The sequence below is a fragment of the Vespula vulgaris genome, chromosome 4 (assembly GCF_905475345.1).
Source record: "Vespula vulgaris chromosome 4, iyVesVulg1.1, whole genome shotgun sequence".
NCBI classification, from domain to species: domain Eukaryota; kingdom Metazoa; phylum Arthropoda; class Insecta; order Hymenoptera; family Vespidae; genus Vespula; species Vespula vulgaris.
Window position 1 is genome coordinate 6,485,345 of NC_066589.1, and position 24,372 is coordinate 6,509,716.

General features: G+C 39.2%; 1 protein-coding gene across 6 annotated transcripts in view; it reads left to right on the forward strand.

Moving 5' to 3' along the window:
• The window catches only part of LOC127063327 (homeotic protein antennapedia-like), a 231,010-nt gene that overhangs the window by 52,570 nt on the left and 154,068 nt on the right, over window positions 1-24,372 (forward strand). Inside the window, exon 2 of one of the 6 annotated variants that reach the window (XM_050992959.1) lies at window positions 2,104-2,164. The exons of 3 other annotated variants lie outside the window; for them this stretch is intronic. The gene's annotated coding sequence lies outside the window, so the exon portion shown is untranslated. Of the gene's footprint in view, window positions 1-404; window positions 1,261-2,103; window positions 2,165-11,812; window positions 11,913-24,372 lie in introns of those variants that run through there. 2 more of the 6 variants (XM_050992962.1, XM_050992966.1) reach the window with 2 other exon arrangements.

Genomic DNA, 24,372 nt, shown 5'->3' on the forward strand with positions numbered 1-24,372 from the left:
CAAAAAATATTATTCCGCAAATAACCGATGACGGTTTCTTTACAAATTCCCTCTTTGCTAAAATAAAAGCAACCATTCTCTTAAACGAAAGAGTCTCTCTTAAGCTTCGTTTAACTTAATTACTTTTTTCGACAAAACTACAAAGAAATTAAATTTCCCGCAATTTTTTGTGATCCTCTTTACCAACAAGTATCCATTGTTACGCATTTTTATCGACGAGTTTCTCAAAAGTTCCGTCCGATGGCGTCGCTCAGAGAAGATCATTCGACGCGCCATCTGTGAGACAACGAACGAAACGTCTCCTGTTCGTGCCACGTGCGTTCTCCCCAGCAGGAGGCGTGAGGTTCTCGGTCTCTCAGTCGCTCGTCGGCGATCGTGGAGTATACGGGGTAGAGGGGATTGTTGTCGTTCGACGGTTGTGTGCGAGTCGAGTCGCTCGCGCACTCTAGTCCCCGACTTGGTGGTGGTGGGTATGGAGGGAGGTGGTAGAGCTGCGGTGTGTCCGCAACGGCGCAGAATCTCATCGATCATTCGTAGCGTTTCCCTGTGTTTCACGGCGCGCTCTCTGTGCGTCGTCGTGTTGCACGTAGTCAAAGGAAAGAGAGAGAAAGAGAGAGAGAGAGAGAGAGGAGTCGCCATCGTGCCCCTGACACGTCCACCCATATCACCCCACCCCCACGATGTTTACCCCTACCTCGGCAAAACGAAGCGTCGAGTCCGTGACGGTTCGGCGGGCGATGCCGAGCGACCATCACCGAGGCTTCCCTTACCTTCTCCATTATATTTATGCGCCGGCTCGCAACAACGAAGGTTTATGTCGTCTTTTCATTTCATCGTACGTACGTAGTTATTTAGTTGACACGTATTTTGCGAGCTCATTCGTTCGACGTACTCTACGAGAAGGATACTACGTATATTGCTTTTATTTTGTTTTTCTTTTTTCTTTTCTCTTTACGCACGACACCGATGTATCTCGTTTTTGTTTTCATATCCTCTTTATTTATGTAACATAGAAGAAGTAAGTAGTAAATAGTTACTCGCTTCGCTCGGAGTGATCGACTCGAATTCGCTCGGAAACGAGATTAGTCTCGCATTGCGAGCGCACGGACGCGCGCGCGGATCGACACCACGTGTCGCGTGTGCCCAATAAGTGCGCGAGTGCCACCGCGTCGACCAATCGCAATGTGAAGATGCTGCACCGTGTCGCGGCTACCGGGGACATTCGAACGTCCGAAACGTGACCTTGTTCAATCTTCTTCGGTAATTCGATTTTACGACTCGTCGACTTTTTCGCTTTCTCTTTCTCTCTCTCTTTATTTCTTCTTTTATTTCTTTTGCTCGAAAATAGTTGATTTGTGTCAACGATGTCTTCGGAGCAACACACTTTGCTCGGAATATAAATTAATAACCTTCCGACAATTTCGTGTTAATTCTCAAACGAATTGTTAATGAATTGTGATTTATATTGTGCTTTCATTCATCAATTACATTTCTTCGATGCATGGTGTGTTTTAAAATCAACGGAGTGGCAATGAATCAGAAGATAATCATCGATAGATTAATCAATTGTGTGATTATTTTATTTTTTGTCAAATGTCAAGGTTACATGTATAATGTTTTTATGTTCTCGTATATTCTTTCTTTTCTTTTTTTTTTTGTTCAAAGCAACAGAAAATTTTTATTCATCGAGGATCGTACAAAAACACGATCGTAAAAATAAACATAAACGTCGACGAAAGTAAAGTTTTTCTCGTTGTCATTGAGCATCGAACAAATCTTACAACTCGTAGGTTTAGTATATATACGCAGTTAAAAGAAAGAAGGCTCATACATAAGGGAGCAACGGTCCCGAGCAAACGTGTTTTCGGTAGTCACTGTACTTACTTCCGTCAAACTTTAAAAAGTATAAAAAGCGAAGAAAAACGGGAGAATTACTTTGGGACTTTTTTGGCGTAGGTGGTTACGCGCGCGCGTACACATGTAAACGCGTGTACGCATACGCATAACTTGAAGGATCGTAAATCAGACGGATATATATATATATATATATATATGTGAGTATAATACGTATGTGCTGTAACGGTATGTAATTTATTGTTTCAGGTAAGTGACGTCGTACCGCTTCAGGCCGATTCGAGCATACACGTTCCTTTCCCGGCATAATGTAAGCAACCCACTGTACGTATTACAACGATGTTAAACCGACGCTTCGTGCCTCGTTGAAAGAAACAATGAAGGCAGGACGGTAACCTTCCAAACGTGCGTGCGTTTACATATGCATGTATTGTATCTATTTAGTACACATACATACATGTATACATATATATATATATGTATGTATATATGTGTATGTATATATCTAATTTCGTTTGACCAAATTTAAACATCGCAGGAAGTTTTTATTGCTCGGAGAAAAAAGAAACATATTTTTATGCATCCTGTCGTTACGAAAAAAGAAAAAAAAAATTATAGTAGAGAAAGAGAAAAAAAGAGAAAGGAAGAAAAAAGAAAAAAACGAACGAAGACACAAAAAGCAACCAAAAAAAAAAAATAGCGCAACAATATACGAGAGGAGATAATACGTTTTTACGCGTCGAAATTATTGCAGTTGATAAATAGCGCCGTGGACGCGTAACGATACTTTCGAGTCTAATTTGAATCGACGTGTTTTTTTTTTCTTCTTTTTTTTTTGTCTTCCTATCTTTTTTTTTCCTTTTTTCAGTAAATACGTCCGACGGAAATTTACTCGATTTGGATCGATTACGACAATTACGAAAGTCTAATTATTCTTTTAGACGATAACGTTAGGTATATCTTCGTTACATATATGAAATATAGGTCGTGCTCATTTATTACGATGAGTAACACGAAAAATATATATACATTCGATTAAAAAGTTGATAATATATAAGCAACAACAGATGATTCGTCGAGCTTCTTCCTGCGGCATGATCAAAGGCTTAACCTTTTTCAGATAATTTCTTTTCTCTTTTAGTTTGGGTTTTATACGCAACGAAAAGAACGAACGAACGAACGAACGAACGAACGAACGAATGAAGTAAGTTCGTTGGCTACGATGGAAAGAACGGGACGAGCAGCTGTCGATATAAAATCCGGTTTATTCCGAATTCGATTATCCCCACTTTTAGGTACTCCTTACCTCACTGCTGATATTCTCAACGCGATAAGTGGATCTTAAATGCGGCCACCTGTAATACAATATATTACGGTAATGGCGCACGCCTTAACCCGGTAAAACACATAGGTACGATCCTACAGGTGTAAACAGCCCTAAACGAGGCGCAGTTATTAGCGTAGCACTGCGGGAGGGTTCTCCATGGAAACGTAAGAGTATATAATAAGTCGTGCTGCCTTTGCTAACGCGAAGGAATGAGTGTGGGATGAGGAATGAGGAGGGGGTGGGGGAAGTGGAGGGTGGTGGTAGTTGGCGAGCAAGAGTCGAGAAAGGCAACGATGGGGTGGGAATGAAAAAGAATTCTCGTCGAGGATGGAACCAAGAGGGGCCACACACCGTCGGCTTGTAAAACGCGCTGTGAGATTAAATGCTTCATTAATGTGATTAAAGTAAAAAGCTGCTTGAGTAATGAGCCACGCTGAATCATTCGTCGGGACCACTCTCCACGTCTTCCACATCAGTTAGACAGAATTTTTTTTCGGTACACCTTCTTTCTTTCTCTCTCTTTCTTTTTCTTTTCTATTTTATTCGTATCTATTCGTATTATTTCACGGGACAGATTTCTGCGCGTGATACAAGTTGAAAAAGAATAAAATTAAGTTGTCGTTCAATTGTATTATTTATGTTTGTTATTTGAAAGTAACGCGTCGAGGTTTCCTGTTTTCGAAATGTCGAAATCTTTTTTAAGGTAATGTCTCCGATCGAAAGAGGAATCGAAGTTATGAAATTAAACTTGAATTGATAAGGATAATCCGTGAGTTTCTTATTGCTCGTTGAATGGAAACATAGTAGTATCGCGGTAATCTTCAAAGCGATAGAAGCTCAGAGTGGCATTCTATGGTCATTTCGTTTACATTGTTCGCGAAACGTTAGAGAATAGCAGAACGATCGCGTTCAACGAATGAAAGGTCGGTACATGTAATCTCGAGGACGTTTGTATGGCAATACGATGGCAGCTCTATCGGGACTAGCAATTGTAAACGCCGTCGGGTTTCGTCGTGCGAATGGGTAGCCGCCTTCGAGTACGACTCAAAAGGTTTCTGATATCTACGTGGTACACCTGCTTAGCCGCCATATTGAATAGTTCCAAGTAAAAGTTAGATCACAGGTGCGTAACATTTACAGAATCCTCAATGGAAACCTTGAATCAATTTAAAATTTGTTCTCGATCGAATAACAACGATCCGTCAATTCCTTCTTCTTGTGCTGTTAAATTGTGCAGTTTTCTTGTAAAAAAAAAATATACATGTATTTTTTATATATATCTTTATTATATATATATATCTAATTTATATATATTTTATATATAATATATTTTTATATATCTTTTGATTTATTTCATCAAGAAATAAAGAAATTATTAGATATTTACGTCGAGAGAAAAGATATAACACGAAAATAAATCCTGTAGGTAGGTAAGATCGATCTTATTGCGATTAATATTTTGATTTCGATCCTTCGTTAGATAAGATCTTATCTCACGTTATAAGTCATAATGCTCGACAGGAGCTATTCGAGAATCGATACATGAAAATGCATCCTGTAGCATTCTCGATAGAAAATCCCCTACAGAGAACTGCACTGCGTATCTTCGAAGAAAATCTATATATTCTCGTGTTCGTGTCGTAGAATCGATGTATCAGGTTGTACGAGGGCAGACTGAAACGCAATATCGACGGTTTCGCTCTCGGAAACAGGGAAAACTTTAATTCTCCTCGAAAACTTCTCGGACTCGGTGTAATGCTTTTACTTCGTTGAAATATCGCGAGAGTCTTGGGAAAAATTAATTTTTCAACAATCGATCGTTCAGAGCCACGGAACGGAATGATACCAGAATTTCTAACATATCTTTTTTCTTCATTTTAATTAATCGTTAAAAGTTTATCGTTTAACGATATACGAGTATTTATTTATTCGTTCGAATATAAATCCGAGAAGAAACATATCCGATATAAATATCGAAGAAAGGAAGAAGGATCAATGCGGAAATAAAAGATATTTCAAAGGATCGCTTCGAACGTATTCGTAACGTTATCAATGCGGAGGTGGATCGAAGAGATTGGTCCTGGTATACTTAGATGCGTCTCGTTCCTGCAAGGTGCCGCGGGTTGACGCAAAGTGCAAGCAGATGCGATCGACGATTATGCACTTACGGCGTTACCGTATATATATATAAACGAGTTCCCCCTATAAGCAAGCAGTCTGGGATATGGAGTTAGATATATGTGTGTGTCTCTACAAGAGGGTGGATGTAACGTATACCTATGCATACAAACATAGAGACACGTACGTATACAGACACGTAAAGACGCTGACCGTGGCACGAGAGCAATGCATCTTACGCGTGACATCGGGGCCCGCACTAATCGCGCGACAATCTTCACCCGCGTGCACACGGAGAGGGACTCCTTCAGGAAAGGAGAACGAAAGAGAAAGAAAGAGGGAGAGAAAGCGACAGAAAGAGAGAGAGAGAGAGAGAGAGAGAGAGAGAGAGAGAGAGAGAGAGTGAGTGAAAGAGAGAGAGCAGCCTCCTTTAAGAGAAAGAAAGAAAGAGAGAAAGCAAACTCCTCTTTTGCCGTCTCGAACCGAGAAAGAGAGAAAGAGCTATCGAGTCGATCCATGGCATCCTCCGTTTCAAGAACAAACGACGATCGTATAATTAGGTGTCTCGACGAACACTACGTAATATCTTTAAAGGGGGACACATTGCCGGCACCTGTACTTCTTTTTCCTTCGTCCAGGACGTCCGCGAGACTCGTAATCGGGCTATCTGCTTCCCATTCGAAAGATCAATCGCAAACTCTTTCGTTTAACCTGTCCTTGTATCTTCTTGAACACGATACGGAAAATGCATGGTCAATTTTGCATGGCCACCACCGTTGTTTCCTCTCGTTGCAAAAATTTCTTTATTCGAACGGAAGTTCGGGCGTGGCAAGGCGTTCTCCAGTAATGGCGATGAATATACATTCGATATTAAAAATGGTCGTTGTCGCAGCGCTATCGTTCGTCCGGTCGCGAAGTGGTAAAAACTTATCGCACGGAGATCGTGTTAGAGAAAGAATTGAATATTCAGCTCGCGTGTAATACCCGTGCGAAATTACACGTCGCTACGACGACGCACCCACTCACCCTCTTCCTCTTATTATTTTTTTCCTCGAATCTATTTTCATTTCGTTTCTCTCTCCCTCTTTCTCTTTCCCTCTAGAGAGAGAGAGAGAGAGAGAGAGAGAAGGATCATCATCCCTTCGTTCCTTGATCCGACGATTACTCGATGAATCTTAACGATAGAGAAAATATTTTGAAACATTTTTCCCACGTTCAAAAATGTCGAATTTTAACACGTCTGCTTTCTTCATAACTATTCAACGAGATATCAAAATCTGAGGAACTTCATTAAAAAAAAAAAGGTGTAAAAATTCGATTAAAAGTTCTTAAACGAACTCGTTACGATCAACGCATTGTAGTGCTTACTTTGCTTTTTCTTTTACTACTACTACTACTACCACTACTACTATTGCTTTGTTTACACATAAATACATAATTTCCACTTACAACATTTCGTGTCTCGTTTAGTCTCGCCCGTTTGCGAAATTATCGTGAAAGTGATAATTTTATCGACGGTATTATCGTGAAAAATGTTATTTTAAAATCGAAATGCTAACAGACTTTTGTTTATCTATTCTATTGCAGTTACGTTTGTCTATTTTAATCTTCCTAGATCGTAGGCATTTATCCAGGTACCCTCGATTTTTGGTTGAAAGAGAGGGGAAAAAAAGTCAATGCGTGGCCACACCGACGCGTTTGATAAGAAACGTTTGCGGAAAGCGGGAGCCACTGGCGTAGTGGCGGTCTCTATCGCGCGGAACACTTAGATACGCATCTATCGAACCAGCCCTATGCTGCTATGTTGAGCGGCGCACGCAGCAAGGAAACCTGTTATTTATTCCTTCAGTGACCGCCTACCTTCCAAGAGTCCAATATAATCATTATAATTATTGTCTCCCCCTTCAAAGCAACTTCGATAATCATCGTCCGTATTTGTTGCACGTTCGGCACTAGTTCGTTCGTTCGTACGTTCGTTCGTTCGTTTCACGTCGAGTCTCGATCGTTTCTCCAAATCGCACTTCGACTTTTGCCCTCTTTTCTTTTTTTTTTTCTCTTACTTACGTCTTATCGTCTTATCATTTTTATGAGAGTAATTTCACGTAATACAGTTTCGATCGTAACTTATACGTTAGACATTTCTTTTTGTTTCTTTATTGGCAATTTTACTCGGAGAGATTACCATTTCTTGAATTTCTAAAGGTATGTAATATGTTATCGTTCGTTAGAAGTTACTATTACGTTAATATTACATTCTGATTTAGAAATTTATAAAAGTTTGTTAGATACCTGTCTAAGATCGAAAGAAATCGTGAAAGAAGAGATGGAAGATCGATAGTACGTCATTCTTCGAAATTTCTCTTTATCTTTCGTTTGAGTTGAATTCGTCGCGAGAGAGAAGATACAAAATTTATATCTTTAATCGAATTGCATCATATACATTATGTATGGTGTATATCGTTCTAGAGAAGATATACGTTTTAACAAAGACAGGTGAGAATCGTATAAACGTTAGTACGTAGTATCTCTTGATCGTTTATTCGCAACGCGTTTTGTTGTATTTTCGTGACATCCGTTGCACCTGAAATTTATAGAGCGATCGAATGATAGAGAGCTTTAGCGCCGTCTATCGACTTTGTTTTTACCATGACAATATGTCCTCTCTCATATCGTAGTATACGATAGGTATACTTAAACATCGCTCGTTCGTCGACGCGACATTATAAATTGCGGACGATTCAGTCGCCACCATTGCCGTCGCCGCGTTAATTCGTCCACTTTTCAATTAGCGAGCGAGTTCGTCGAATAAATTGAGAGGCAATGTCAGCGACGGTAGTCGTGCTCGTTCGTGACTTTCTAAATCCGCCTGGTCCCCTTCCACCTGAACACTTGACTGCTTCTGTACCTTAACTTCGTAATTTGGTCTTTTCTGTAGTTAACGACTTTTATAATTCTTCTATTAGTTTCTTTTTTTCATATCGAAATGTTAATTATACTCACGCATTATTATTCCAAAGAAGCACAATTATCCTATTTCTTTTTCTTACTTTTACACGAATAAATATCGTATAAATTCGATATGAGGGATCGACGCGACGAAAGATAAGAATTTTGTACGGTTGCAGTTCGCGATACACTTATCATTTCGTTCGATAAACGATTATGCTTCTTGTTATATGAAAATATAATAACTCGATCGTTCGAGGAATTCAAAACGATTATAAAGTCAAAGTCGTTTTAGCAACAACCAAGGTCAGGATCCGCTAGACCATCATTAATCACATGTGATGACGATGATCCTCGGTCTATCAACGATACACACGATTCCAAGTAGCGGTTAGATCGTAGGTCGAAGTAATATTATTCCGTAGAAAAAGCAACACGACGAAGGCTAAGGTAGGTAAGTTGGTGCCGACCACCTAGAGCCTCGCCACCGGTAAGTTGGGAGCGTCACGACGCCGCCGTCGTGCCGAGTTACGGCCACAAATCACGCGATTCGTAATTGCTACTACCAACTACGATTTCACGTGAATGTGGCTAGCATTGCGAGGGGAACAAAAAGTGAGTGAGAACGCAGGAGTAATAGTAGTAGTAATAGTAGTAGTAGTAGTAGTAGTAGTCGAGAAGAAACGTCGATGGAAATCCATAAAATCGATTTGATGCTTTAAATTATCGATTCAGCAAATATTTTTACATTGAAATTGATTTTATCGGAGTTAACATATTACTTAGAGTTAGATATAAGATATTGTAACGGATAGATCTATCGACTGTGATAAATAAAACTAGATGTAGCGAGGTAAAAAGAATTATTAGCGAATCGATCATTTTCTACACATTCGTGTGTATGTATATATATATATATATATATATATATATATATCTTTATCTTAACAATATAATACGATGAAAAATGTCCAAAGAGAAGTTGTCGAGTTATCAGCTTCTTCTTGTCGCGTTCTCGATGCGCACGCGCAAAGATCATACGAAAGTATTCATCGTCGATGTATCGATGCGTTACATCTTCTACCCACACGTGAGGTGGTACCATTGTTAGTATGATTTACAACGTCGTTACGTTTGCGCATAACTTAAGTTCGCCAGGGTGTCGCGATGAAATACTTGGAGCGCAGCGCAATAATTAATTTGCAACAAATAGCGCTGCACCTCCGAAGACAACGCCGGATGATTTGTTAGGCGTGAGCGTTGACTTCCACGACGATTTAATCGTATTCGCATGCCTTCGGGGTTGGCGCCGTGCTCTCCGGTTAAATACTTTACTCACGTTGTAAGACGATCACGCGAAATGGTAATACAATATAAAAGCGGTATCATTTATCGATTTATCATTTCTTCGCAACGGTAGAAGATCAAATAGGAAGAGACAAGCGTATGGATAAAGATAAATTCGCGAATAATCAAGTAGGAATAATGGATACTGGATGTTCTCTGTTATAATCAAACAAGTGTTCTATGATCAAGGTCGAAACGTTGAAATAAATTCTTATAAATTAACGGGAGAAACTCGTTATTTTTTACCCGCGTAGAAACGCACGATGATCGTAACGATAATTTTCGATGACCTTCCGCCATCTTGATTATAGGTACCAGTAAATAACGGGCAGTAATAATGAATGACGTTTATAAGACAAGTACTTTACTTATATATATATATATATCTAAGTACGTATTATCTATCGGTAAAAATATGATCACTCTCTAGTCTCGTCATTTACTATCTAGTTTTCAACTAGATACGATGTATTCCATGTACGAGCATGGCTCATACGGTTCCAGTTTTTCGACTAGAAATTCGTCGTAGTCCGACTTGTAATACACTCCGATGGAGTATACGTTGGCATTGTAACTCTCCCGGCAATACATTACGTTACGTCCACGTTCCAGGTATTAAGTTCGGCTTCTCTCTCGGATGGTGCGCGCTCGAGCAACGGACATCACACACTTACACAGGTAGAAAGAGAAAGAGAGATAAACATACGTGTTCTCTCTTCGCTTTGATTCGCCCGTCGACGGTCACGGGGCGGCACGTTAAAAGCTTTTCCCCGCTACTGACGTAATTACGGATATATGGCTCGCGATGCTTTCGAACATTCGCTCACCCTCCTCCCTGTCCCTCCCCCCGGCCGAAACGAACCTAGAATCGGCCAACAAACTATAATAGCACCCGCAGAAAATTCCCCTCCCTTTCGAACCTTTTACGGACGGTGATTCTCAACCTTTTTCGTAAGCTACAGCTTACGTAGAAAATTTGTACGATTTCGATATTTCATATCGTGATATTGAATTTCCATTAATAATTTTCTATTACGAGATGATCGAAAGAAGAAAGATGAGAGAAAAAGGAAAGGAAAGAAAATCCGTAAATATCACTCGTGAAGAAATCTCGGAGGAAAATCTACGAACGTTATCTTCTCGGATATATTTCTAGAAGAAGAAAAGAAAGAAAGAAAGAAAGAAAGAAAGAAAGAAAGAAAGAAAGTAAGACTAACGTATAAGTGTAAAGGGGGAAAATAAAAGGGAGAAAATAAGAAACAAAAAAGTTAGAGAGAGAAAAAAGAGGAAAGGTCGGTTCATCGATGACGGAGTACTCTTCGCGGCTCGTTTCGATCGCGTGGGTGCGCTCGCAGCGGAGGCGAGTCTAGCTCGTGTATATGGTTAGACAGGAGGAGGAGAAGGTGGTAGAGAGAGAGAGAGAGAGAGAGAGAGAGAGAGAGAGAGAGAGAGAGAGAGAGAGAGAGAAAGAGAAAGAGACAGACAGAAAGAGATAGAGAGATAGACAGACAGAAAGAGAGAGAGAGAGAGAGAGAGAGAGAGAGAGAGAGAAAGAGTGAGAGAGTGAAAGAGAGAGAGTGAAAGAGAGAGGGTGGGTAGACGAGGGAGGAGAGGACTCGCACTCTCCCGCGCTCTTCGAAGGCACACAGAGAGCAAGGTACAGGCGTATGGGCATATGGGCATGGCGAGCTCTCTCGCGCGCCCTCGCGCTTGCTAGCTTGCCTTCCTTCCTCCTTCCTCTTTCACCGGCGCTGCCTGCCATCGTATCAACATCGCACTTCATAATCCTGCCAGTGTTTCCGCGCGTCTCGATCCGTTACCTTACTTCGCGACCGATCGCCGTCGAGTTTCAAAGAAAATCCGTTGTTCTATACAAAAAACAAAAAAAAGAAACAAAGAAACATTTTCTCGTCGTATCCGCAATCGCGATTTTTCTCGAGCGAGAATATTATTATATCGAAATGACACTCGAGACATATCCCTTTCGAATGTTCGTTCCTCATCCTTCGTTCGCTCCTCGATTCTCAAATCTCTTTAACGGCGAGAACTTCATCGGGAACTCGAATGTCGATTCGATATTATCGATTCCATCTTAAAGGATTCTTCTCTTTCTCGTTTTTTTTTTTTTTTGATTTCGTACATCGTGTATATATATATATATATGTATGTATGTATGTATGTATGTATATATATATATATGTTTATGTATATGTATAGGTACATAGTTATTATAGTGCGCGATTAGTCGATACTTTCTGACATTTTCCTCATGAAAAGTTATGCCACGGCCTATACGCGTCGAGGATACTTTCGGTTTATGGTGAGTGGATTTCAATCCTTTCGTTTCGAAGTAATTATATAAGGATCATGATGAAATAGTGAATGAGAATTTTTTTATAGAAATACTGGTAATTCAAAGTAGGTATAAATTGTTTCTAAAAAAATCGGATCGATTTGTCGACTTTATTTATTTTTTTTTTTTTAAGGGAAAGAAAAATATATATATATATATATGCAAATTTATAATAGTTTTCAATCGATCGAATCAAGTATCTCTGAATCGATGACAGTATCTTTCAGATTGAGTTCGATCGTCCTCGAGAATCATAAAATTAATATACAGAATAACGAAGTACACAATATTACGCGTTGATCAGATTTCAAAGCACCCCGGTTTCTTTCATATACATATAACGTAAATTTACCGACACGCGTCTGCGTGACACGAATAGCGCGCAAAGTATTCTCTATCGTTACCCTATCTTGCATTTCGTTCGACATGATTTCTATTAACGTTTAACCGTTTTTTTTTTTTTCGTATTACCGATAGAATCTTCCAAAATGAGTAGAAAAATATTATTTTTCAAAATAAAACGACTTGTTAACAATATCGATTAAATATATTATACACTTGTACTTAACGTTATATAATTAATCAAGGAGAAAAAAAATAAGTGTCAACTTTATGTAACTCGAAGGAAAAAAAAAAAAGAAAAAGAAAAAAGAAAAAAAAGAAAAGAACTTTCTTTTTCTTTTCTTTTAATGTCGACATTAAAGTGATTTATTAATAACGCGTATCTCTGTAAGAGCCGTATAGATATACAAAAGTTTGGAACGTGCAATTTTCGACCGATCGAGATCCGTCCCGGCGTGCTTGACAATTGTAAATTGCATTAGATGCGAGATATCGACGGCGAGTCGGCATTCGAGTCCTCGAAGGAACTCATTGCAATTTGTTCTTGCGTCCCGTCGAGGGCCGGCAAACGAAGCAAAAGGTCGAAGGCGTCGCTGAGGAGATCCCGTTTCCTCAGGCTTTTGCCGAACGTCGAGAATACTTATCTCTCGAAATAGATCGCGGGAATTTCATGAGGATAAAGGAACAACCCTCCCCTCCGCTGTTCCCTGAAAGGTACGCGTCCAGAAGAACGCGCTGCTTGTTTCTCGATGGTTTTTCCTGCTTAAATTCGTTCCCGTCCAGCAGAGTCTCTCAGACCGTTGCCGGTAAATCAAGCAACGGGCATTCCGAACGTGCCGGACCGAAATACCATTTTTTTTTTCCCTTTGACTTCCAGCAACATCCAACCGACGTACTACTACGCTCCGACTTCGGCTATCGATCGTGTTTTCTCGATCCTTTCGTACCACCCGACGTATGTTTAACGACCTTAATCGAGTCTAATTGATACGAATGCGGAAACGAATCTGATATCTCCTTCGATTGTTCCGATTTTTTTATTTCATTTGTTCTATCTTTTTTCTAATTAGGTCGATTACTGCGAAGATAATTTTTTTTGTAAAATTAAATGAGTACTTTTAACATTTTTTTTATGCAATTACTTTCATTGTAAAATACAATATAAATACGATATAAAAAGAAAAAAATAGAAAGAGAAAAGAAATCTTCAAAGATAAAAGTTAAAGAAAAATTTGAAGGATCGGGTTGAAAGATGGAGAAAGGGGTGTCGCTCTCGGGAGCTCGTGGGTGGCTCGACGTGAACACGGTTCTGGCTCGTGGGATTGGTCGGACGTATGACAGTTGACGGATGATGAGGCCGCCTTTCAGACGGGCCTTTACGCCCTCGAGCTAAGGCTCTAGTCCCAACTTTCGATACCGCCATTATCTATCGTGAGAGGGTAAGAGTCTTAAAGAAATAGCCGAAGCGAGTATAACGGGATTATTAAGTAAAATATTCACATAAGTCATATGTCTCGCATGGTTGTTTTTTTCCTTCACTCTCCTTCTCTCTTTCTCTCTTTTTTCTATTTCTTGCATACATGTATATAGATACGTGTATCCAAACGTAGGTCCAAGTTCGGTCACTATCCCCTAACTTTCTATCTGATTATTTTTCCAGAAATAAAATTATCATAATTAAATACACGTTGATATTATAACTTAGACGAATTCGTTCGTTCTAATCTATAATTATTCTAACAAGGAGATAAACTCTTTATAGATATTGTTATCATATTATATGTATCTTTTTCGTTCTCCTTTCTTTTCATTCGTTCCATCCATGCCGATGTAGCTGCACGATGTCGAAAAGGTGACTCCTACGGGTTAGCCCTCCTCCTTCACGTACAGGGGAGAGGAATACCGACAGGTATTCTCAGCTAGGCAGCTAGATTTGAGATAGTCTCGGTACCGTGCACCGAGAGAGTGAGTGAGAGAGAGAGAAAGAGAGAGACCGAGCTCGTAGATGCGAATCTAGTATTCGTGAAGCCGGTGGAAATAATTTCCACGTTTTAGAGACAGCCTTTTACTTTTTGCCATCCCACCGACTTAGTCTCGCCGCGGATAAATGGAAATCGTCCGAGATTTATCATCGCGCAATGCACCTTCCCCTCTTCCGCGAGAATCCAAACACTCTCGTCCCGTAAAATGTTTCGTTTTTCGTGAAATCTTTTAGATGCCACTCCGAGATAAAGAAAAATATTTATTTTTATAGCAGTCTTGTATTATATATTAACGAAAAGCACAGATTAACATCGTCGAGCATGCTTCTTTCGTTTCTTTAACGAAACTTTCATACCGTTACGAGATACTTGAGAATATTTTTATATCGATAAAAATAATTCCTATCAGTAACGTTTAATTTGACAAAAATGTATGGAAAGATTGTGCGTTCTTAACATTGTTAACATTTTACAGAATTCGATCGTTTAATGATACTCGAACGTACTTAAAAGAAAATTAACGATGTCGAACTGAGTAGGGCTTAATGCGTACATACATACTTTGAACTTTGATAAGATTTAATCCAATGAATCAATCCAGATACTGTAAGGATAGATGCTAAAAGAAGGTGTTCTTTCATTTTCTTTAAAAATTATTTAAAGAAAGAGAAAGAAAAACACAGAGAGAGAGAGAAAGAGAGAGAGAGAGAGAGAGAGAGAGAGAGAAAGAAAGAGAGAAGGAGAGAATAATAAGTCAGTTTTTAGATGCGAGAGTAATACCATAATCGCGCGTTATGTAAAATAGCAAGAGTTACGGAAGTTCTGCTTCTCGAGGCGCGACATTTTGATTTTCTGCGGTAGATAAGGCGCCTTCCATGGCGCAGCGAAGATGCGAATCTAAGAACGATGCGCCGCGCGGAACCTCCGAGGAGTAGTTTTTGTATTTTGCCTTGCTCGATGTTAGGAGAGACCGTGGCAAGAGAGCAAGAGCTACATCGGTGTCACGTTTATCTCCTTGCTGATCGGCTTCGCAGTACGATTGCGCGAACTGCGTGCCACACGAACGAACAAACTTACGAACACACGTAGACATACACACACATATGCACACATGTACAAAGCAAAGAGATCCGAACCGCAACGGGAGAACCGGTTGAATTCCCGCCCCCTCCTACAACACCCTTGTCTCCTTCCATCCCCCACCCACTCTTGCCACCTCCTACGTTTCCCCTTTGCGTTAGACTCTACTCCCTGTCACGGATTAGAAGAAATTTGCCTGCTATTCATCAAAATATTTCGCTAGTAGGTATATATATATATATCTCTGTGTGTGTGTGTGTGTGTGTGTGTGTGTGTGTGTGTCTATATATACCTCTCGTACTACGTAGAAAAATCTACAACTAATTCCGCAAGGATAGAATGTTTTTTTAACAAACGTTTAACCGTTCAACGTGGTAACTTTCATACCGCTATCACGTTCCTTTTCAGGTATTTCATGATTTTTATTGGCCATTGTGTGTATATACCTTGGGAAATGAATTCTCAAATGATAAAAAATTGTGACGTAGTATTTGATATTGTGCTGATGTAAATGTAAACTAGAGATTTACGTTGTACTCCGTTGAAAGGAAAAACACCCTGTCCTTGTTTTACGTCACTACTTTTTTTTTATATTCTAGGATCAATTTTTTTCAAGAGTTACGTTATAAGAATCACTTTTCACGCGAGACAAACGATATTAAAATAATTGGAATATCGTAGATCTTGTTTAAGATATAAGTAGGTTTATGTCAAAAATAGATTTGACGTCATCGACATGATGGAATTCTCTTTGCAGGAATAACAAAAAATCCAAAGGTCATGAGAATGGATAAAAATGAAATCACGTTGTTTCACCTAAGCGCGTAAAACATGGCGTACGCGTGAGACCGTCGAAGCGACGTAGTAAGTACTTAGCTTTCACGTTACGCCCATTAATTAGGGAAGCACTCGTTCTCGAAACTTCGTACCGTGTCGTATGAAAACAGTGGATCGGTATTTCTTTTTTAGTCGGCCAGTAACGGACCGACTATAATAGTTGCGGCCGAGGGTTCATGGTGCGTGAGAAAATTGAAGTAAGAAGTGGACCTTGTAGGTATACGTTGCGTTGGTTCACGATTAAATCACTCTGTTCTTATTGCGACGTGTTCGTAGAAATAGTTATGCGGACTAATTGGTTTCCTCTTTTCTCGAGAAAGAGAAAAAGAAGAAGAGAGAGAGAGAGAGAGAGAGAAGAAAGACACTCTATCGAGATACTTTTTCGTTGTCACGTCACAATTTTCCTTGGCATCGAAGCGAAGCATGAGTTACAGCCTCCGAGCTCCGTATTACTACCTGTCAGATCGAACTCGCTTACTATGCCTCGGCCAATCATTTATCATCTCATTTTATAGTCAACCGATCTTAAACACCGGTGTTGCCGAAAGCGTTCATTCTTCGTTGGTTCTAGCTAGTCGGTATACTTATAAGCAAGAGAAAACTTGTTGCCGATATCAGAGGAAAAGCTCGTAACTCCGGTTCCGTCTCGATAATCATCGACGTCTCGATCGAAATGGCAACTTTTCTTTTTTCGTTTTTCTCTTTCCTTTTCTCTTTTTCTTCCCTTTCCTTTCTTCTTTTTTTTAATCCTATCTATCGACCTACCTTCCGCCATACATCATATTCTTACAATGTATCATACTTAAGGGAGCATTCTCGAAACGTAGTCGCCGTTTATAGCGGTCTTGACGAAATAGTTAACGAGCTTAATATCATCGACCGAGAACGAACATTCCGAAAGAATTTTTCTTTTCTTTTCTTTTCTTTTTTTTTTTAAATGTTCTTTTAATCGTAATAACACGCGTACTTTTCGCATATTTTTCACGTATTTTTATCACTTCGTATATTTTTCTCTTATGAGAAATATTACAAATTGCAAGATGGAGAATCATCCTTGGTCATTCGTCTCTGTTAAATACTCGAGAAGTTTTTAACTTTTATACAAGCTTTGCTCCGTTCAAAGAGGACGTTGAAAAAAGTAAAGGAAAAGAAGAAAAAAGATTTAGTTAATTCCAAAGAAGATAAAAGATTGTGGAGAAGAGAGGCGCGGCATATGTGTATGTATATACGTACATACGTCATGTGGCGGGGATCACCGCGGGCGGTCCCGTCGTCCTTTCCGCGATAGTATTTGTCCGCGCGAGTCGGCGCGTGGCAATGCTTATCAATCACTTGGATCGACCTACTGTGTTTCGCTGTTACGTCTACGTACATACATACATTTGTAAGTACACACGTTAGTTGTCTCCCCTTGTAATACCGATCGAATTGCCACCGGCAAAGTCGCTCGTAAAGTCGAACGCACATCACCCATTTTTACTTTCTTCCTCTTCTTCCTCCTCCTCTTCTTCCGTTCTTTGTCGTTTGGGTGGTCCTTCGAGTTCGAAGCAGCAAGGTGCCAAACTCTATTATTAGAATCGAGAGTAGGATAGAACGTGCGTGATGGCATGCAGTAGACTACCGTGAAATTGCTTATGTGTTGTGCATCCTTCGAATACTAATTAATGATTACGTTCGATCACTGTTGATGTATCGATCAGGAAAACGATCTATTATCATAAGAAAATAGAGAGGTAGTTTCAATTTCCCAGGTGATTTTCAAAAGGACATGGCTGGAATTTGGTAAAAATTATAACAACGTTAGCTACACGCATCAATAAAATTACTGATTGTTTATGTCAATCGTGGTAATCCGAAAGAGAATGATACGGTATCAACGGATATATAAGATACCCACGTGTGAAGATAAAGGCGGGAAAACTAAAAGCGTCAGATCGATCGAATATTTTCAAGAATTTTCCCGCCAACGAAGAAACGGCCATCTATCGAAATTCAAGGGAATCGAATAGCCGGAAACGTTACGGGAAAACTCGTCAGATGGCGGAACTCGTTTTATTCGGGGGTGTCCCACGTAGCAGCTGTTTTCGTGCTGCCACCTTCCGTCCCCCGCGTAGAGTCAAAGGCGGTACTGACCTGCGCGCTCGTTTCCCCTCTTGCATCGCACTCCTTTTACTCTTTCTCTATTCCTCTCTCTCTCTCTCTTTCTGGACTTAACACTGCTCTCGAACTCGGCATGAACGTGCTCCAAGATTTATGGCCCGTATCATGGCGCGGCATCTAAACGATTATTTGCCGTTAAACGTAAACGGCTTGTAAAAACCGGGCCCTGCATAATAGAGTAAATATAGGCTCGATCTTTGGACTTCGGCGGGAAATTTATAGATCCACTTAAGATGCTCCACTTAAGTATCGACGCACTGACCACCAACCCTTAACCCGATACCACTGCCTTCGATACGCTCTACCTAAAGACCCTTCTCCTTTTTCTTTCTTTTTATTGATCGTTTACGCTCCCATATCTTTCGTTTCGTTCACACCCGTTAACCTACCTAACAATGAGATAATGATTTGGTAATACAAATCACATTTACTTTCCTTATCTTCTTCGGATGAGAAAAGACAGAAGAAAAGAGACGAGAGAATACTCGATGCTTCAATTATAGAAAATCCAGGAATTAAATTGAAACAGATAGAAGGATATGACTTCGTGTTTTTGTAATATCTCCTCAAGTCCTATACATTGTATAGAATAAAAATGTGATAGGACAACTCATCCGAGGTACGACAATTTATTAAGCTGATACGTCATCACCCGACTACGATAGCCCTACGTTGTTTCCCTCATTGGAAATCAGAAGAGTGAGTTGCAGTATTTGAATAACAAACGATATGCAAATTCGCTCACCCCATGGTCGTTTCGACTTCGACTGCGGTTTACATACGTACGTACTATGTGTCTGTGTTATCACCACTGTGTTCAATCATCACGCGACCAGGTATAATTTTCATATCGAGACATGCGTTAATCAATTTCTCCTTCAAACATTAAATAGATACGATTAATACGTAGTATCTCGTATTTTCCACTATCTAGGTAATAATATTATGAGAATGACACACACACGCGCATACATATGTATATATACATATTTTATACACATATATATTTATTTTAATTAGATAATAATAATTATTATTATTAATCGAAGTAACTAATGCTAACTTAAACGGTCGTATCTCTTTCGCGTTACGTCTACGTCATAAAATTTGTCGCAGCGCGGGAACGCGAACGGGGATAACTCGTTTTTACGAATTCTTTGTTTCCAGATAATAGGATGCGTGTGGCTAGTGCTTTACGCCGTAGAATCGGACATCGCGTTTATTGTCATGCAAAGGAAGCTTTTTGTTTCGACGCGAAAGTTACTATGTAAACGAAAATAATGTCAACGGAGTAATATCGTCGTCAATTTATGGCACGATCGCTCTCGCTCCCTTCTATGAATTATTATCTCTCATTATTATTGTTGTTAATATTTATTATTTTTATTACTATAATAATAATAATTATTATTATTATTATTATAATTATTATAATTAAAATAATACGGATAGGTCTACATAGCAAAGAAAATTTCCGTGTCAAGGACACGGATCCTGTTCTTCGTTAAGTCGACAGACATCTTAGAAGTCTGAGCATCGGTAGGGAAACCTCTTAATGTTCTATTCTTATGTCTTACGGTATCTTTTTCTATCTATCTCTCTCTCTTTCTTTCTCTTACACACGCATACACATATACTCTCTCTCTCTCTCTCTCTCTCTCTCTTTCTCTCTTTCCAAGGCAAACTTCGCAGCCCAGGTCCAAGAAGATTTTAATTAAGCCCGCCCTTCCAATGTTTCGTCCGATTGGATGAGCTAATCTCGTTCGTAGAAAATTTAGGGTTTCCCTTCTACAAAGGACGAGACCGCGTTTAAGCCCATTAACATTTTTTCGCGAAGCTGAAAATTATAACGATACGCGGGTGGAGACGATAAATGTGTTTCGTTTGACGTCCATAAGAATGGATAAATTTCTTTATGTATAAGTAGAAAAAAAGAAAAAGAGAGAGAGAGAGAGAGAGACACGTATTTGTCTTCGATATTTTCATTGAATTCGAATCACTACTTTCAGTACGATTTCATTAGTCCCGTGTTACATTAAAATTCAATCGTGAGCATTGCGATTTAATTAGTCGACAAGGAGAAAATGAATCGAGTTATCGTAGTGTTATTAACGAGGCATGGAAATTAATTCAATGTTATTAATCGATCGAATTACTTTCTTTTAAATTTTTATCAATCGAAACGTTTTTTTATTTTTCTTTCTTTTTTATGTTTTATTTTGATTTTTTTTTTTTTTACTTTTTATCTCTTTTCTCTCTTTCACGAAATAATGTCGTTGAACGACGTAACTAAGCTTTTGAAGGCGGTCTCGTCGGCATTTTTGTCTATCATCATGGAAGACCATTTGGAACTCGGTACATTAGGAAGGAGTGGGGATGGAAGAAAAGCAGCACGTCAGGGGATGACATCTAAATCTCCCTTTTCGTTTCACGCTGACTGCCCGCCCTTTTGCTGGCTACGCTTAGAGCTAGAACTCTCCGTATCTGCCCTCTGCCTTTAAGGGGGTGGGTTCTACGGTACACTCCGTTGCAAAAATTATCTCAAACTTTTCGACGTAAATCGTTTAAGAATCATCGAAAAATGAGCGAGAGTCGACCTATTGAATTTCGATGTATCGAAATTTTTGACGTTTAGAATATCTGTACGATACTTAAAAACGTTTCAAATTGTCTTTTGTAAGTTTATCGGGAACAAAAGAAAAATTCGATACGATAAATGATTAGGTCGATACGTCAATGATACAAATGGCATTATCTTTATCGATGAAACGCAATGAAATATATATATATATATATATATATATATATATATATATATTTATAAATATATGATCATTTTTGAGAACGACGCTTTTTTCTTTTTCTTTTCTTTCTTTTTTTTTACTATTTTTTTTTTTTTTTTTTTTTTTTTTTTAACAAGAAGAAACTTTCGAAGATATCTTTGTTATTTTCTTACAAGAACCTCTTTCAAGGTTTACCGTGGGTTTTATAGATCTCGGTGTCGTTTCACGTAACATACCGAGGCGAGAGAGCCTTTATATTTTTATGGGAGTGAAAGTCGCTTCACTACGAGGGTCGCGCGTCGTTTCGTGAGGGCATTTCACGTCCCTTAAGTTTCAACGAGAAAAACGGGAACAATGCCGTAGACCCGGAGTTTCACTTTTTCCCTGCCGACCTAAGGAAAAATAAAGAAAAAGCCGAGTGCTTGGTTAGGGAGAGGCACGTTTCCCGTGAAGAAAACTTAAAAAGTCGATGCACTGAGAACGAACTCAGTGTTCTCTCGTCTTTCCGTCCGGTAACTTAAATTTCTCGTTCTTTTCTCTCAGTTTCTCTTTGAAATCCATGAGAATTCTATGAATTATTAATCGCTACGGAAAAAAAAGAATAAAGAAAAAAAAAAAAAGAACGGAACGAAAAAAACAATAATCCTATTTCCCATCCTCTTCTCTTTCGTTCATAGATATATAACTAATCCTTTATAACGCAATATCAAATTCGGTTAAGAGAGAAAGAAAAAATACGATTTTTCTTTTGAATGCCAAATTTATAGTGAAATATCGACAGTGATATAGTCGATTTCTGTCTCTTTTATATTTCATCAACGTTTTCACAGAGCAAGCCAGAAAAGAAAAGAAAAAACGAAAGTGAAGTATTATATCACCTGTTCGATGTGTGCGCGTCTCTACGACACACGACGTGACAATTTCATTCCCGTCGAAAATTTCGAGGAAAGTCATCAAAAGTGGTGTGGAAGCTCGCCTCGAAGGTTTGGGATCGCGTTCTATGATTTTACGGATTTGAGAAAGGTTTTTTGGATAAAAGTGAAAAATGTTGGCTTCTACGTATACACATACACGTGTGTATATATATATATATATATATATATATATATATAGAGAGAGAGAGAGAGAGAGAGAGAGAGAGTCCAACAGTCGACGAAATCGTGCACGTGTGCAACGCCGGATTCAGCTGCCTCGTTCGGTTCACGAATGAATTATCGTTCGTTCGGTGCTGGCTCTTTCATTTCCAGTCCGCGCAGTGGTGGATATCTCTCTCTTTCTTTCTCTCTCTTTCTCTCTCACCCTCTTCCTCTTCCATTCTGGTATCGGTCGGGCCGTCAGCAACGCTTTTTCCCATCCCTCCACTATTCCTCCTCAACCCTCATTCACTCTACCTCCCTTTTTCCCTCCTTTCCTCTCTCTCTCTCTCTCTCTTTCTCTCTCTCCCTCTCTCTCTTTTCAACGCAAGATAACGCGACCATTTCTTTCAAGCTAGTAGCTCGCAGTATTTTACAAAGTTGTACCATTTTTGTTTGAACGATTTATAATGAAATAATTATTTAATTCTATACGTGTATTTTACAGAGATACATATATCATTCAAAGTGTTATTTTTAATATAAATAAAAAAGAAGAACAAAAGAAAACAAGAAACAAAAATATACAGTCGTTGAAGAAATGTAGGCGTTCGTTCGAGGCTGACTCACGAGCGTATTGATTTGAGTGTACGGAAGAGGAAATCTCTTAACTGTGATAGGGTGGGGGATTAGAAGGACGATCGAAGGGAGAATGGAAGCGAACCGAACGAAGTAAGGAAGGAACGATCGAGCGACGGGTGTGTTTTTATTTCGGAGAATCGTTCCTGATCGGACGGTCGAAGGGAAGAGAGAGGACCCGAAGTAAATTGGAATTCCGCGACGCGAGAGAACCCAGAAGGAAGAGAACAGGCAGGGAGGCAGGATGGACTAAAAATATCTATCGATCGGAATTACGGGCCACCTTATTCGATATAATTGAGTAATTAATTCATATCATTGCGACATATCGTGAAACTACGGATTTACGTGTGGTTAATTGTTTTAAATCGATTCATTCGATCGAGATAGCCATCTCTGAACGAACGAGTTCTTTTATTTTTCTATTTTCTTTTTATTTCTTCTTTTTTTTTCATTATTACAATTTGTTTGCCGAGACTGGATGATCGTTGATCTTTGATCACATTGATTATACGTCTAGCGAAGGCCAAGAGAGTAAAACGCTTGGAACGATTTTGTTTTTGTTTCACTTTATAGAGAATCGATGAGAAGGAAAAGACGATAAAGTTTTTGATCTTATCGATCGTTTATCGCTATAAAAAGAATATATATATACATTTATTTATTTATATACGTACATATAAAAAAAAAAACGGAATAGAAAAAGACTTAACAGCGACCTAATTAATATTCCTTTAGTTATAACGAAGCCGCGAAACAGTTTAGGATATGCGCTGAGGGAAAGCAAGATAGTATCTCTATATAGTTAAGAGGTGTTTACAAGTCCGGACAGTGAATCTGTGGGTAAGTGGTAGAGAAGATGGCAGTAAATATTCCTTGGGCGCACCTCTCCTTTCCACTCTCCGTTCCTATCCGTTTTCTTCCGATCTTCTCTCTTGTTCTCTCTCTCTCTCTCTCTCTCTCGTTTCTCTCTTTCTCTCCCTCTCTCTCTTTCGTTTCTCTCTCTTCTCTTCTCTTTCTCTCTTTCGTTCCCAGTTTCACCGTGCTCCATCGGTTCCCTAGCCTCCCACAACCACCCTTTTGCCAAAGCGAAGTGTAGCTCGCGTCGCGGAATTCCAATTTACCCTCTTCTACCCTTCCTTCTTCTTGATCGCGACTCGTGCTTCAAAATGAAAACATTCAATTGATTGCTTCTTGCCTTTATCTTTGCACCATTCTTCTTCTTTCTCTTCATCTTCTTCTTCTTATTCTTCTTTTTCTTCATCTTCGTCTTCGTTTTTTCGTTTTCCACCTTTCATTCTATATTTCGTTTCTATTCGTATATTTTTCATAAATAAAAGGAAAAGGGTGAGAGTGAGGGTCGAATGAGAGAGTTCTCGTACGAAATGATTTCATTGTTTAATGCCGTGTGATTTAGCTCTGATTTATGTAATAGTCATGGGAATAAACGTTAGAACGTTTCTATTAGCCAATGAATAGTTGAAACATGCAAGTCTTACTTCCAATTCCTGTATATTCGATCGTTCTACTT